The 15,161-nt window shown below is 42.9% G+C and overlaps 1 long non-coding RNA gene across 1 annotated transcript in view; it reads right to left on the bottom strand.

Annotated features, from left to right (window-relative positions):
- The window catches only part of LOC141730166 (uncharacterized), a 37,225-nt gene that overhangs the window by 9,990 nt on the left and 12,074 nt on the right, over positions 1-15,161 (bottom strand). The window contains exons 4-6 of the long non-coding RNA XR_012581690.1: positions 10,629-10,688; positions 6,159-6,309; positions 5,426-5,490 (exon numbers count right to left, since the gene is read on the bottom strand). This is a non-coding gene — a long non-coding RNA (uncharacterized LOC141730166). The remainder of the gene's footprint in view (positions 1-5,425; positions 5,491-6,158; positions 6,310-10,628; positions 10,689-15,161) is intronic.

Here is a 15,161-nt window from a genome sequence, read left to right on the forward strand (position 1 = left end):
TTGTTCTTTTGACAGCCTGAACCCACCCATCCTACGCCACTTTGGGGGGAACAGTCACAGGTTGATGAAAGAAAAACCTCCAGTTTTAGTAAAGGACCCTGAGACTTGGAAAATGGTGGGACCTTACAAATTGGTTACTTGGGGACGTGGATACGCCTGTGTGTCCACCCCCTCTGGTTTAAGGTGGGTTCCTTCCAAATGGGTAAAGCCCTATGTTCCCAAAGTCTCAGAGAAATCTGCAGAAGCACCCCAGGTTGCTCACGCTGCCTGGAGAAGAAAACGCCGTGCACGTTCTCTGGAGGAAATTCCATTTAAGCCTCCTATCTGGAATAGTTTGTAATATATGTTTGTGTCAAGTTTTTGTACCAGTTTAGATCCCACTGTTCGTGTGTAGCCTCGAGATGCCATGAGACCGAGCCTGCTTCTCGTCCTACTCGTGATCATCCCACCTGCGATCTCCTACATAGTACCGCAGCCCAAACCACATATGGACTACCTCGATAAAGGTTCTCAGACATCAACAGAGAAACTGACAACGAGCTGAATGGACTTTTCAATGGCTGGGGACTCTCGGGCTGGTTGGGATCTATTCTGAAAACTGTAATTTTAGTGCTGTTTATTTTAGTTGTAGTTATTGTAGTTTTTAGCATTGTTTTTGGAGTAATCAGACGCATGGTTCTCAAGTTAATCTCAAGCTCATCTCCCCCTCCTGAGGTCTACCATTTGGAAGCCCTCAGTGCTCCAGTGGATGACCTAGAAGCCTCAGTAGAATCATTCTGCACCATAAACACAGTCCTCTTCTTTTTAAACAAAACTAGGGGGAGATGTTGTGGTGTGTTGCAATATCCTGTTTTACCTTCTCCCTTCCCCCTCGCCCCTCGCTGAGTGTGCCCTGTCAATCAGGCTAACATACCAGCAAGGCGTCGTGTGATAGGTGACCCTAGTACCTGGAGACCCTGCCCCTTCACCTGGTTGGTGACTCACCTGTCCCCTCCCCTTCCCCTGTCCTGAGCTTAAAATGTGAATGAGACCATGCGATCCCATTCTGTTATCAGCAGTAGCCCAGTGCAGACATATCTGTGCTCATGGAATAAACATCTGGCTACCTTCTAGCAGAATCCGCTCCCTTCTTTTCTTCACCATCGCCAGAAGCTCTCCCCTGAGGAGAACGGAGTCCTGTCTTGTGCCCCGCTGCACTCTGCCGCCAGCCAAGGTATCTTTGAGGTATAACACCGCAGAGCTGCCTGTGGCCCAGCAGCGAAGGTCAGAACTGGCCTAGGCACCATCTAACTGGTTATATTGGGATACATATTCCAATAACAGATGTGACACGAGGGCTCCCAGCATTCCACAAAAGCCACACGAGATCCGGCTCTGCCACTTTGGCCTTCCAGATCCACAGCCCCAAGCCAAGAAATGGCTGAAGGCCTCATTTGATCCTGAAATATTCCCCATTTTCATGGTAATTTGTGAGTCAGAGATTTGAAATGTTAACCGAGTCACAGTATTTATATAATTTCTGGCGTTGTGTGCAACACCAGCAGCGATTTGCGAGGTCACAATATGAGTCTTTGAAATATTCCTGATTCCAAAGCCTGTTTAAGTCTTCTGCTTTGAAACTGTAATTAAAGCTTTCAGGGAAATCCTGTCTTACTCCCTCTTTGTTACCCAAGCCCTCCTCTCACTCCTCAGTTGCCTACACCAGATCCCACATAGGAACCTGAAATATGGATTTGTCTCCTACACCTGCCACAGAATATGGGCCTGATAATTGAATTAAAGCTCTCCAAAATAAATTAATTTCACGTAGCAGATGGCCAGCATGGATTTCAGCTTGCTGTGTGGCAGCCAAATTGATTTAAATCAACTCGAGGAGAGGTAGGCTTGAATCAGGTCAGCTGACAGCTATTAGAGCAAACCTGATTGAAATGCAGAAATTTAGGGAAAAGAAATCCACCACCAACCCAACATTCCCCTCCCACAGGGACCCAACAGATAAAACTTTTAAAACATTCAAATGATTCTGGTTGGGGTAATAAGATTTAGTAGAGCATGGCAGGCTTTTATTTTGCTGTTTAGTCTCCTCTGTGCCTTTTTAGTGGAAAAGGTGCCACATAAAACCAAGCACCACGGAACAAGGGAAGAGGGAAAAGGTCCAATTCTTGGCTGCCTTCAATCAATTTTTAAAACCGTTCAAACGAGACGTGAAATACTCCAAAGTCAAAATAGCTGAGTTTTATACTCAGCTCGCACGGCTGTAAATGAAAATACAGCTGAAAGCAGAGAATTTGTGCAGCGAATATTTCCTTTTTTCCCGTCTTAACATTGCTTTTAACAAATTCTTTCCAGAAAAAATCTCTTTGCTGTGCGTAGAGATAAGATATAGGTGAGTTTGTTGTGCCCTCTGAGATGCCTCATTAGTGGTTTTTAATAATTATATTTCTCATGGCCCTGTAACAGCTGGGCTTTATTCTCCAGGTAGGAATGAAGTCTCCATCCTGCTTCCTCTCTGATTTTGAGCATCTTGTGTACAAAGCTGGTTCAGAAATTGATTTTGCAGCTTGTTGGCCAGCTCCAAACCCTTAATATTTATTTTCACCTCAAAATCCTGATGAAAGGAACACTTCAGAAGTGTTTTGGGGAAATACATATTCAAGAAAGAGACTGACTAGGAAATAATGAATTTTTTCAACCAAATGGGATATTTTAACACTTTCCATATTAAAAAAAGAACAACCTGAGATTCAATTTCATGTACCCACCAGCAAATTTTCAATGTGGCATGGAAGGTGTGTGTGGATAAATACATCTGAAAACCAGAAGTCATTAAAAGCCACCAAGGACTGATAAGCTGATAACAGATCCAACTGGACCAACATTGTTCTCATCCCAAACAAGACAGAAAACACCTGCAGTGTTGCTTTAATTTAGTGGCAGGATTGGTTTTAAAATTCATTTTTTGCCTGCAGCCTTTGTTTCATAAATCACAGAATACCTCAAGCTGGAATGGACACATGGGATCATCAAGTTCCCCTTCCATAGATTTGTATGTAGAATATTCTGTATTTTTCCTGTAGGAAGTCGTTAGAAAATCAAGTGAGGTTGGAATGGATTCACTCATTAGTGCTGGAGGTGAATCTGCCACTTCTCTTGAGGCAGATTAGGCTAAAAAACAAAGTTGTTTACATTTGATTTGGCTCATTCTTGCATGCCCTTATTAAAAATACTTTCCTATGATCAGTTTCTGTTGCAGGCTGCCATCAAACCACACTTCCAAACCTCCCTGTCTAGACAGAAAAGAGCAGAAAAATACAAAATTGTGGGGTGTGGCATTGATCAGGAGGAGATTTTTCTCTTTTTATTTTATTGTCAGCACCAAGCAAGGACCTGTGTGTGCTCCTCATGCTCTCCAAGGTCACCTCACCTTGCTCTGCATGGGTTAACTTTGCTGGATTTGGATGAGACGCAAAATTTGGGATGCAACCAGAGGGTGCATCTGTGGATGCAGGTGCTGGGGTCAGACTCTGCCCCAAACACCCCAAAATCTCCGAGCATGGAGCATCCAAAACCCACAACAGCAGCATTTGGCAAACCTGAATTCCCCCACAAACTCACATTTAAAATATCAGCGGATTGTTGGAAACCCCAACGCTTTCCCCTCCCGTTCCTCAAATCCAGATTTGCCATCGCGTGCCCAGAGCTGGGACAGAGGAGAGAGAATCCAACACTCCTTTCTGTTTTATCTATTTGCCTCTCTTTCCCCATTTAGCTGCTCCCCCACTTGTGATTCACAACGTTCCAGCCACTTGGGAGTCAAAGGAGCCGAAAACCGCGGCACAAAAAAAAAAAACAACTTGCACAATCAAATGCTTCGAGTGGGTCTTGATCATCAGATCACATTGAACTCCAGACTATTCATATGCAGAAAAGATTGCAAAATCCCAGCTTCAGATGGCTTTGCTTCATTAATGGCATGAGCAGCCACAATTATCAGGCTGTTGTTTCCAAAAACGAGCTTAGAAATACAGGGAAACGGCCACAATATCTTGATTTATTGGGTTGGATCTTTGAAATGTCATCTCTGAGGCAACCTTTTTTCCAGGCAGCTCAAAAAAAAAATCTGTTCTCAAGTTTTTGGGGGAGAAAAATAAAAGTCACACCAGAAAAATCGAGCTATTTTTGTACTGACATGAATGACAAATACATATCCAGAAAAATTCAGCAAGTGGGTTATTTTTATATTTCCTTAATTCAATAAGGCTGAATAAGGTGAATAGGAATAAAGTGAGCCAAGAGATTATTTGTTAGAATTGATATCTCTGTGTGAATGGGATTTCCAAGTCCTAGAAAGTCCAATTTCAGGTTGACAGTGCTGTAATAATGTAAAATTCCTTCTGGGATGTTTGCTCTGAACCATTCTCTGTCCTGGAATACAACAGGCAGCCACTTCTCCTGTCAAAGGTGCAAATTAAACCCAGTGATATCCATCCACAATGCATCATTTTCATGATGAGTTTGCTCAGGAAAAGGTCCTGAAATCTGGCAGAAAATAAATCTGCTCAGACATTTTTGTGCGGAATATTCCATATTCAGCCCAAAATCACAGAATCAGGTTGGAAAAACCTTCTGAGGTCATCAAGTTTAACCCTTAACCTCAGTTTTTAATATCGAAACCTAAAAACTCGTAAAACAACCCCAAAACTCCAAGCAGTGGGGATCTCTGGTTCTGCAGAGTTTCTTTGGCAGCTCCAGGAATTCTTTGATTTCCTGTCGATTCCGTTGCTTCCAGGGTGTTTTCGGTGTCGAGGATTTGCATACATCTCCATATATAAATAAACCACTTATATAAAGAAACGAGGTTGGCAGGAGGGTATCAGCTGTTCTGGTCCGCCCAAAATGGTTGCTCATTTTTTCATGGATTTTAAAAAAATCCTCAGCACTTCCATTTTTTTTCCTGGAAAGTTGTGATTCCCACAAATCCCCCATGCAGGGAATCATCCTTCCCAATGGATATTTTTTGTGAGACCTTCCAGGTTCTTTACAAAGAGCACAGGAGAAATATTTTGTCCCAGTTCTGATTTTTCATGTATTTAGTATTTCTATTGGAAGGGGAAAACTGATTTTACTCATTTTTACTTTTCAGGTACTGCTTGTAAAAAAAATAAAGATGCTTTCAACTTATGAAATGGTTTAAAAATTAATTGTATCAAATACATAAAGTATCACAGGATGGATTTCCCTGTCACCAACACAAAAAGTTCCTCAAAGGGATTTCTCTGTCCCCACCAACCTAAAAAGTTCCTCAAATATTCTGCTTTGCCTATGAATCATAACCTTTATATTTTACAAATATTTCTATGCACAGAAATATTTTTTTATCTTTTAATCAATGCAATTTCAAGGTAGAAGCAAGAGGAAATCTCACCTTTGCATTGTGTTGTGAATCCATAAAAATCACTTTTCTTATCCTTTAATTTCATTTTCCACTGGCTGGAAAATAAAAAGAAATTTTAGAGGAAAAATTCTTGCACCCCAAAATCCTTTAAAAATCCTTAAAAATACACAAACAGACCAAGAAACTAAATAAATCAATGTGATTTGGTGGTCTAGAAATTATCAATTACAGGCAAAATTCAGTCAAGCAGAAACAAAAGCAAACAGGAGGATATCATTGCCCAAACTTAATTGCTTAAATTCCTTAAATTTCTGGTGTGAAAGGAAGCTAATTAGATATTGATTTAAATAAATGCAGCCTCCTGGTGGCTAAGCACTGGTTATTAAGGGTTCTTGTATAAACTAAAGGCTACAAGGAAAAAAAAAACCCAAATATTTTTGTAGCCTTGGTTCTAAGAAAGGCTAAAATCAAAGTCTCATTCAGCCAGAAGTTGCATTATTTGGAAATTTGCTCCTGTTACTGCACCGAGACCCTCACGGAATTCAGAGGGAAAGAACTGGCTGAAAACATGGAGCCAGGGATTGTAAACATCCAGGCTGGAATGTAATTATCAGTCACGGGATTTCATAGCATCAAATCCACCAAATTTAAGAATTTACGCTTCCCTGAAATGGTGGCAACAAAATTCAAGAGTGCTGAAAGAAAGCCAATATCATTCTATGGTCTAGGCAATGTGTTAATTTTTAAACCTGATTATACTCACATTTCACATTAGAAGAACAATTGGATTTTCTCCTGGTGAATTTTTCCAGGATCAGACATTCTAGGGCCATCAGAAGTATTGTGAACATTTCTCCTGTGCCACAGATTTGGATTTTATTTCTTGGTGCCTTCATCCAACCCAATAACTCGTGCTGAAATTAGATCAGGCATTTTAGGAAGGGATTCAATCTTATTTTAAGGCTCCTCATATCTGATGCTGCATGAACCACATCCATTAATAATCTGTTCCACTGCTTAATTACCCTTGTTAAGAATACAATTAAGAAATTGTCTGCTTTTTGTTTGACCTTTTTCTGTGTTCAATTCTCCTTCCAGTTCTATCAAAATTTTCTGATCTTGTTTCTCCCAGATTCTCTCATAAATAGCCCTGCTCATACATAAATCTATTTAAAATACAAGCTCTCCTCTTCCTTGTCTAGAGTAAAAGTAGCTTATGTAGACTAAAGAAAAATTAAAAAGGAAGAACAGAAAGAACAAAGAAACATAAAACAAGCTATTTTTAAAAGTGGGTGATTTATTAAAAAGAAACCGAGTGGCTCATCTTGCACCATGGCTATTCTTAGACAAAAGTTCAGCATTTAAGGTTCAAATCCAAGGTGTTTGCTGATGCCCAGAATTTATTGTGGCGGCTCAAGTGCTAAATCCATCATCCCTTTGATATGGTGCTCTCTCCATGGAAATAGGGGGAGGAATAAAAGGGGTTGGAGCTGGGAAGGGCCTGGAGCACCAGGAGGGGCTGAGGGAGCTGGGAAGGGTTTGGAGCACCAGGAGGGGCTGAGGGAGCTGGGAAAGGTTTGGGGCACCAGGAGAGGCTGAGGGAGCTGGGAAGGGTTTGGGGCACCAGGAGGGGCTGAGGGAGCTGGGAAGGGCCTGGAGCACCAGGAGGGGCTGAGGGAGCTGGGAAGGGCCTGGAGCACCAGGAGGGGCTGAGGGAGCTGGGAAGGGTTTGGGGCACCAGGAAGGGCTGAGGGAGCTGGGAAGGGTTTGGGGCACCAGGAGAGGCTGAGGGAGCTGGGAAGGGTTTGGAGCACCAGGAGGGGCTGAGGGAGCTGGGAAGGGCCTGGAGCACCAGGAGGGGCTGAGGGAGCTGGGAAGGGCCTGGAGCACCAGGAGGGGCTCAGGGAGCTGGGGAGGGTTTGGGGCACCAAGAGGGGCTGAGGGAGCTGGGAAGGGTTTGGAGCACCAGGAGAGGCTGAGGGAGCTGGGAAGGGTTTGGGGCACCAAGAGGGGCTGAGGGAGCTGGGAAGGGTTTGGAGCACCAGGAGAGGCTGAGGGAGCTGGGAAGGGGCTCAGCCTGGAGAAAAGGGGGATCAGGGGGGCCCTTGTGGCTCTGCACAGCTCCTGACAGGAGGGGACAGCCAGGAGGATTTGGGATTTCATCACAGGGACAGGAGGAGAGGGAACGGCCTCAGGCTGGGCCAGGGCAGGCTCAGTTGGACACCAGCAGGAATTTCCCCATGGAAAGGGTGAATAAACATTGGAACAGACTGCCCAGGGAGGTTTGGAGTGCCCATCCCTGGAGGTGTCCCAGGAATTCCTGGATGTGGCACTCAGAGCTCTGGGCTGGGGACAAGGTGGGCATCAGGCACTGGATGACCTTGGAGGGCTTTTCCAACCTCATTGGAATTCCAATCCTCAGTGACTCTGGGATTCTCTGATCCCATAGGAGCCTGTGGGGTCACCCACAGCTCTCTGGGGTCCCTCCAGCTGCCCTTCCAGCCAAGAGCAGAGCCTGAAGAATCACTGCTGATCCAGGGATTCCTCAGGCAGGGCTCCTGTGGCATTATTTGGGATTATTGACCCCTCCCCACACTCACATTCACACAAAAACCCCAAAGCCTTGCTGACAGCACACAGGTGACAGCCAGAGCACACTTCTTTGGGTGTGTTTGTGTCCCCCTGACTCCCACACAGAGTTTCCATGGGAAAACTGCAGAATGCCTCCACGTGGGAATTTTTAGTGCAGCTCCCAAACCTTTCATCTCCCCAAAAAATGTCCTTTTATAGCCCTGTCAATCAGCATATAATTAGCTGGATTTACAGGCAGAACAGATGGGAATTCTGGAAATGTAGCTTTTGCTAAATGCATGTGAGGAGTTAAAAAGAAAAAAAAAAAAAAAAGAAGAACCATGACTTAGGGATTTAATATATTTGTATTCCTAATGTGAAGTTGAATTAAATTCAGTTCTATAAATATAGCCAGTAAAATGTGCGGCAAAAATGCCAGGAATTATTAATTACAAACAGCAACAACAAAGTTCTCTGGTATTTAGAGGAGAAAGTAAGAAAATACCACATTTCACTGTGAAAAATAAACATCAGGTTCATGCAGATGACTTCAGATGTCATCTTTAAGGAGAATTTCCCAAGTTTTAGGGACATGAAATTCTGTCATTTTGGGCTAAGAATTTCCCTACCCCCTTCTTGATGCCACCACAATTCACCAGCACTCAGCTATTTAATATTTCTGATTGACTGTGTAGAATATATGGATAATTTTAGTCTTATCCACCAAAATATCACATTTCATAGCTATTTACTCTTTTCCTTTTTTTCCTGTGTTGTTCTTTAAATGTATTTTCTCCCTGTTGAAGTCCTGGGTCAGACTGAGTCTCCTGATAAATTAAGGAGATAAAAGAACACAAAAATGTGACTTTTTTCCCTTCTCCCTGAACACTTCCCAGACACTACACTGCTTTTTGACAGCTCAGTTTAGAACAGGAAGAGAAAATAGAATGCCAAATTAAAAAGGAATAAAATGAATAAAAATCTCTGGATGAAAATGGGACCAATATTCAGCATTTTGAATAAATGCTGAAAAAATTCCTTTCAGTCCCTGTAAAACTAAAATTACTCACAAACTTACCTGCAATTGCTAAAATAGAGCAGACAGTTACAACAGGAGCTACTGGCAATGGGATTTTTTTCTGCCACTGCCCAAAAAGGTTGAAAGCTGAAATTCAGGTTCCTGCACCAGTAAAAAGTGTGGCATGAACTGGACCAAGAATTGTTCAGATTTTGCTGCCCTGTGTAGAAACTCTGCATCACAAAGCACTTTAAAATGCATAAAATTGAGGTTTTCTTTTGGAACAGAGTCAATTTCTGGGCGTTTTATTTTGTATTTTATTATTTCAGTGGATACCCACCTCCCTCCCAACCAGCTACGGTGGGAGCACCAAAATCAGGCCCTTTTAATCAAAATTACCATCATAAAAAGTGGTTGTAATATGATTAGTGCCAGAATTAGATTCATTATGTTCAAGAAGGAAGTGAAGGGCAAAGAATCCAGGTTTGTTTGCCATGGGTATTGGAATAAACACAATAAAGTGCCCAAAAATAATGCACTGAAGTGCCAGAACATCACACTGACGAGTGCTCAGTTTTTCCTCCTTAGGGCACAAAGCATAAATTAATTATACCTTGGAAGGCAGCTCGGCTGCAGGGGCTGGGGAGATGAGGGGGAATGGATGGAAAAGACTTTCTTGGCTGTTGGGAATATCCAAGGATGACAGAGGGATTATTTTTACTTCCGATATAAACAAGTAGCCCAGAGTTAAAATAAAAAAAAAAAAAAGATAATTAAGACAAATTATCAGGAAAAGTGGACCTCCTGGCTAATCACATCTAATGATTTGTTCTTCTGGGCATATTTCTCAGGTTTTTCCCCTCAGAAAGGCATCAAGCCCCATCAGCCTAATTGTGAAAAATAGTTAGGCTCAGATTTTAACACGTTTAGGTAATTCCTAAAGATAGAGAGCAGGACATATTTCCTTCCAAGCAATATCTTGTTGTTGAAATAAATTGGATCAGATCTATGGAATATAACCATGAACTTATCTGGGGAGTTGAACACAAGGGAATGTGAAGGACACGGGAACTTTTCAAGTCAATAACGCTGCCAAAGCCTGCGTATCACAAAACCTCAGGTACTGCCACGACAGGCAGAATGGAGAGATAATATTCAATAAATAGAGGGAGAGAAAAAGGATCTGTCAATCGGAAACAACCAAACATGCAACGTTAAACTCCTGAGTCTATTTTCAGAAACGACAGAAATTTCTGCTCTGAGCCTGAACTTTCGATTTATCGCTTTAGACAAGAGCTGAAGTTTTATCTCAGGGAATCACGGAATCCCAGAAGGGTTTGGGTGGAAGGGATCTTAAATCCCATCCCATCCCACTCCAGCCATGGCAGGGACACCTCCCACTGTCCCAGGTGCTCCAGCCCCAATGTCCAGCCTGGCCTTGGGCAATTCCAGGGCTCCAGGGGCAGCCCCAGCTGCTCTGGGAATTTGATCCCAGCCCCTGCCAACCTTCCCAGGGAACAATTCCCAATTCCCAATATTCCATCCAGCCCTGGCCCCTGGCCATGGGAAGCCATTCCTTGTGTCCTGCCTCTCCATCCCTTGTATGAATTCCACGAACCAGTTTAAGGTGATGTTTATACTCACCGGGATCACCTTCAGAATAAAACTTAAGTTCCATTTCTGCCCAAACTCAGCTGTGGTTTCCTACATGGAAAAATGAGATTAGCAGGTAAATCCTGGCTGGAAAGCAAAGTCTGTATTCCAACAATAGAGACCCTCATCAAATTCAATTGTATTTATATTTCTTTGAATTACCAAAACTCAACAACACGAGCTTTCAATAACAGCTGAGAGATTAATCTTTGTAACATGTTAAATAATAACTTTCAAATGAATCTAGCATTTGTTTTCCTGAAGAGATGGTAGCAGTATGAGGCTTAAGATTTTGATTCAAAAAATTATCATATCTTTATTGAGACAGAGGGGAAAAAAATTAAACTTTCTGTATGAATTACTCTGTACATATTTAATTTGTCTAAGTCAACAGGCTTTCCTCTGCTTGTTCACATTTTTTTGTATTTAAACAGACCAAAGCAAAGAAAAAAAAAAAAACCCTATCCAAAATGAGCAGAAATGTTATTTTGTGTCTAATGAAAAATATGGGATTATGAGGGAAATGCACTTGTGAAATGTAATTAAAGTTTACACCACTCATCCCCAGAATTCAGGTGCCTATTTAAAATGGAATATTTATGTCTGCATTACAGGGAGCTATTGTATCTGTAAGGACAAATGTTAATTATGGAGGCATTACCAAGACAGCCACAGAATTATTGTCACGACTTGCTCGGAGTTCTCTCCACTCCTGAATTCTGGAGAGGATCCAGAATCCAGCCTGGCACATCCCATATTGCACAGCCAGCTCTGCCCAGGCCAGACAACTGGGCAGAAACACTGGCAATGACCTACCCTTGGAGCTCAACAAACAGCCAGCTCTGTGCAGTCAGCAGAAAAATCATCTCCATTCTTCTCCTCCTCCAACCTGTTAGCCCAGCTTCAGATTGAAAATCAATGTCAGCATCATGCCCTTTGGCTTCTGATGGCTAAAAGTTGCCTTCTGAGGGTTAAAGGTTGGCTTCTGATAGTTAGAAGTTGTTTTCTGATGGTTAAAAGTTGTCCTCAAGCTGTACCCAACAGAATCCATGTTTTCTGTCTTATTTTTCCAGGAACAGAACATATCCCTCTGTTCCATCCGCCCTCCAACTTGCTAAGCCAGCTTCAGATTGAAAATCCACACCAGCATGGTGTCCTTTGGATTCTGATGGCTGAATAGCTGGCTTCTGATAATTAAAAGTTGTTTTCTGATGGTTAAAAGTTGTCTTCAAGTTGCACCCAACAGAATCCATGCCTATTCTATGTCTGTTTTTCCAGGAACAGAATGTGTATCCAATTCTGCTGGGGGTCAGGCACGCTGAAAGCAGCAGAACATCCTAAAAACAGTGTTTTACTGTAATTATGCTCACTTGTACCACAAAGAGATGCAGGTTCTTTGTTAGCACTAAGTTTTGTTTATAAAAATTGCCTTTTCTCACTCACCAGGTAAAGTGAGACTGTAAAAATGACATATGTGCACATGAAACCAGATTTAAAAGGCCACAGCATGGCAGAAGAGTGGAAAAGAAATAATAAAGAGTGTTTTGCTATAAACACTTATTTTTTACATGGAATATTTACCCATCCCAACCCACACAGCGAGTGCTTTGCACAGCTCAGGTTTGAACATTGGAGGATCAGCACCAAGAATTATTTTAGCTCGGAGCACACCTCCAAAATGAAGAGCTCCTTTTAATCTGTCAGCTTTTATTTTTGTTAACGTTGTCTGGAAATACCTTTAACTAAATAGCTGAGCATGGAAAATTAAAAGCTCTCCAGATGCAGAAGGTTTATGTGTCTTCACCTGAAGCCTGCAACAGCTGGGGAACGGCAGAGGCACCTCTGGCCTGGGCTCCTCAATGGATGTGAAGATTTTCTGTTGGTATTGGACCAAGCCCAGCAGGTACAGTGCTGCAAAGAGTTCCCTACTCTCCTTTAAAAATGCAAAGGGGAAGAAAAGTGCCAAAATATTCCTATAACACTTCTCTGGACATGCCCCAGCACAGCAAGTGGAGCTCTCTGTTATATTTGTCACATGCCATCATCTACCAAGGAAAACTCTGATTTTTGTCCATGTCCTTTTTTTGGCTTTATGAACCCCTACCCACACAGATACCCAGAGAGGTTCCAGACCTGCAGGTGTTCCTGCACAATCAGACATTTAATCCTTTCAAACAGGACCCAGAGTTTGAAAGAATCATTCCTGCTTCATTTTGGGTCCTGTGCATGCTGAAGTCCTCTGAAGAGGCTCAGTAATTCCCGAGGAGGTGGGGAGGAGATGGGAGGCCGTGGTTCTAATGGGAAACCTTGAGGCTATCAAAGTGCTCCGTGAAATCACCAGGGATGAAATCCATATTTCCCCACTGAGTTAAACACGACCTGACAATGCCAATGAACTTTCAGAGAACTGACAGACAAATTACAGCGTGCGTGTGCTAAGCCACGTCGAAACCTTCATTCCTAAAAGCCATCCTGTCGGGAGCTGTAAACACTGATAACACCCAGGATCCTCTTCCTCCCTCCCGTGGCACGTCCTTCCTGCACACAGACTGCTTCCAGACCCTGCAGATGATTCAGTTAATTGCTAATTAAAGTCGTTTCGACCTGGAAGAAAGTGAGGAACACCGAGGTGTTCCTCAGGAAAGGTTTGTTGTTTGTGTCTAAAGATCTCCGCCAAGAATCTGTCCCTTCCCACACCGTCCCAAATTATTCCTCCACATCTGAGGATTTGGTTTGTGGAGCTCTGTGCACTTATTTATTTATTGCTTTTATTCCCTGAAAGTTATGAGAAAACAAAGGCAGCCCACAATTTATGTGCTCATACACACATCAGGAGGAATTTCTCCATGGAACAAAAAAGGTGGTGGGACATTGGACTGGGCTTCCCAAGGAGGTTTGGAGTCCTCAGCCCTGGAGGTGTCCGTGGAAGGCCTGGATGTGGCACTCAGGGCTGGTGACAAGGTGGGCATCAGTCACAGGATGGACTCAGAGGTCTTTTCCAAGCTGAACAATTCCAGGATTTGGATAAAGGACACTGGGATAGGATGCATGATCACAACAGGATCAGCCTGGATCCCTCTTAAGCTGAAGCTGCCGGGCTGGGTTTTGCTCACTCCTTCCACACCTGTAACCACAGTCCAACATTCTCCCTGGGGGGAGAAAACGTGAGGAGAAATGTTGGTGACCGATCTCCAAAACACCCTTTAAGATCTGTATCGCCCCTTTTCCTGCCAATATTCATCCTCCCTGCCCAGCTCCTGTCCTTATTTGCCATCCTATCATTGCCCACTTCACCTCCTGCTGGAACACCCCAGTCTCAGGTGGGAACACTTGAAATTTGGAATTCCCAGCCCTGAGCCAGCTCCAAGACAACTCACTTCAGGCAATGCTGCAAAATGAACAGGAAATTGTAAAATGAACAACATTTGCCTCCCCCCTTTTTTTTTTTTATTTATTCCTACTTCAATCTAGTTCTGTGCAGATCAGATTCTGCAATCATTACTCATGTCCCAGGATATTTTATTCACATGCCAAGCTCCTGTCAGACCAAATCAGACAATTCCAAGGAAAAATGCCTTTTTGGGGGAACAAAGAGCAGGGAACTGGGCTCATAGTACCTCATGCAATGTTTGTCCTGGCTGGCTGACACAGCATTTGGCTGGGAAGCATCAGAAATGGGTTTGGATTTTTGGAAAAAGTTTCACAGGTTCATTGTTTCGCCAGGAAAGTGAGAAATCTTGCTGGGAAAAATGACAATCATCCAAAGTGAACAAGGAAAATGTGATGATTTTCTGCAAGGAAAAAAGAGATTTATTTTCAGATCAAATTTTTTGCTGTTGTTGCTGTACTTTTGGTGGCGAGAAAGCTTTATTTAGTCACCAACCCAATTTCCAGGGTGTTTCAAACAAGAGCTCTGGTTTGGCTGTCCCTCTTGCCTTTCCCCTCCTTTCACCATATGCTGATCTGACATTCCAATCCATCACAGAACAAGGCTGTCAGATCCTCCCTCTGGAGTTCTTACTAAACACTTCTGCAAACAACCACACAGCTCTATCGATCTCACAGCAAATAATTAAAAAAAAAAAATAAAATATGAATTGCAGCCAAGCCAACAAGATTCCACGGGAGACCTTGCAAGCTTTTCTCTTTAATGTTCCAGTAACCTGGGTTATTAACAGCACTGCTATCAGTATCACATCACTGATATATTGAGGTCAGCTCAAATTTGGGCCTGGCAGAGGAGGAGTCAAACATCTGCAGAGAAAACATTGTGCTTGAGGTGGGAATGAATGGGTGCAATTCCACGGCCTGTGTTCTGCAGGAGATCACACAAGACGATCATAGTGCTGCCATCTGGCCTTGAAAATCTATGAATCTGCACTGAAATTCTCACTTGAACTTAGCTGACCTCTCTCTGAGCCCCATCTGTAGGTTGAATATTCCCATTAAAATGCAAGCCAGGCACACTTCACCAGCCTCAATCAGCTCCATTTGATGGAGCCACTGATGCTGGATTTTGGCAAT

Source organism: Zonotrichia albicollis, chromosome 9 (assembly GCF_047830755.1).
Source record: "Zonotrichia albicollis isolate bZonAlb1 chromosome 9, bZonAlb1.hap1, whole genome shotgun sequence".
NCBI lineage: Eukaryota > Metazoa > Chordata > Aves > Passeriformes > Passerellidae > Zonotrichia > Zonotrichia albicollis.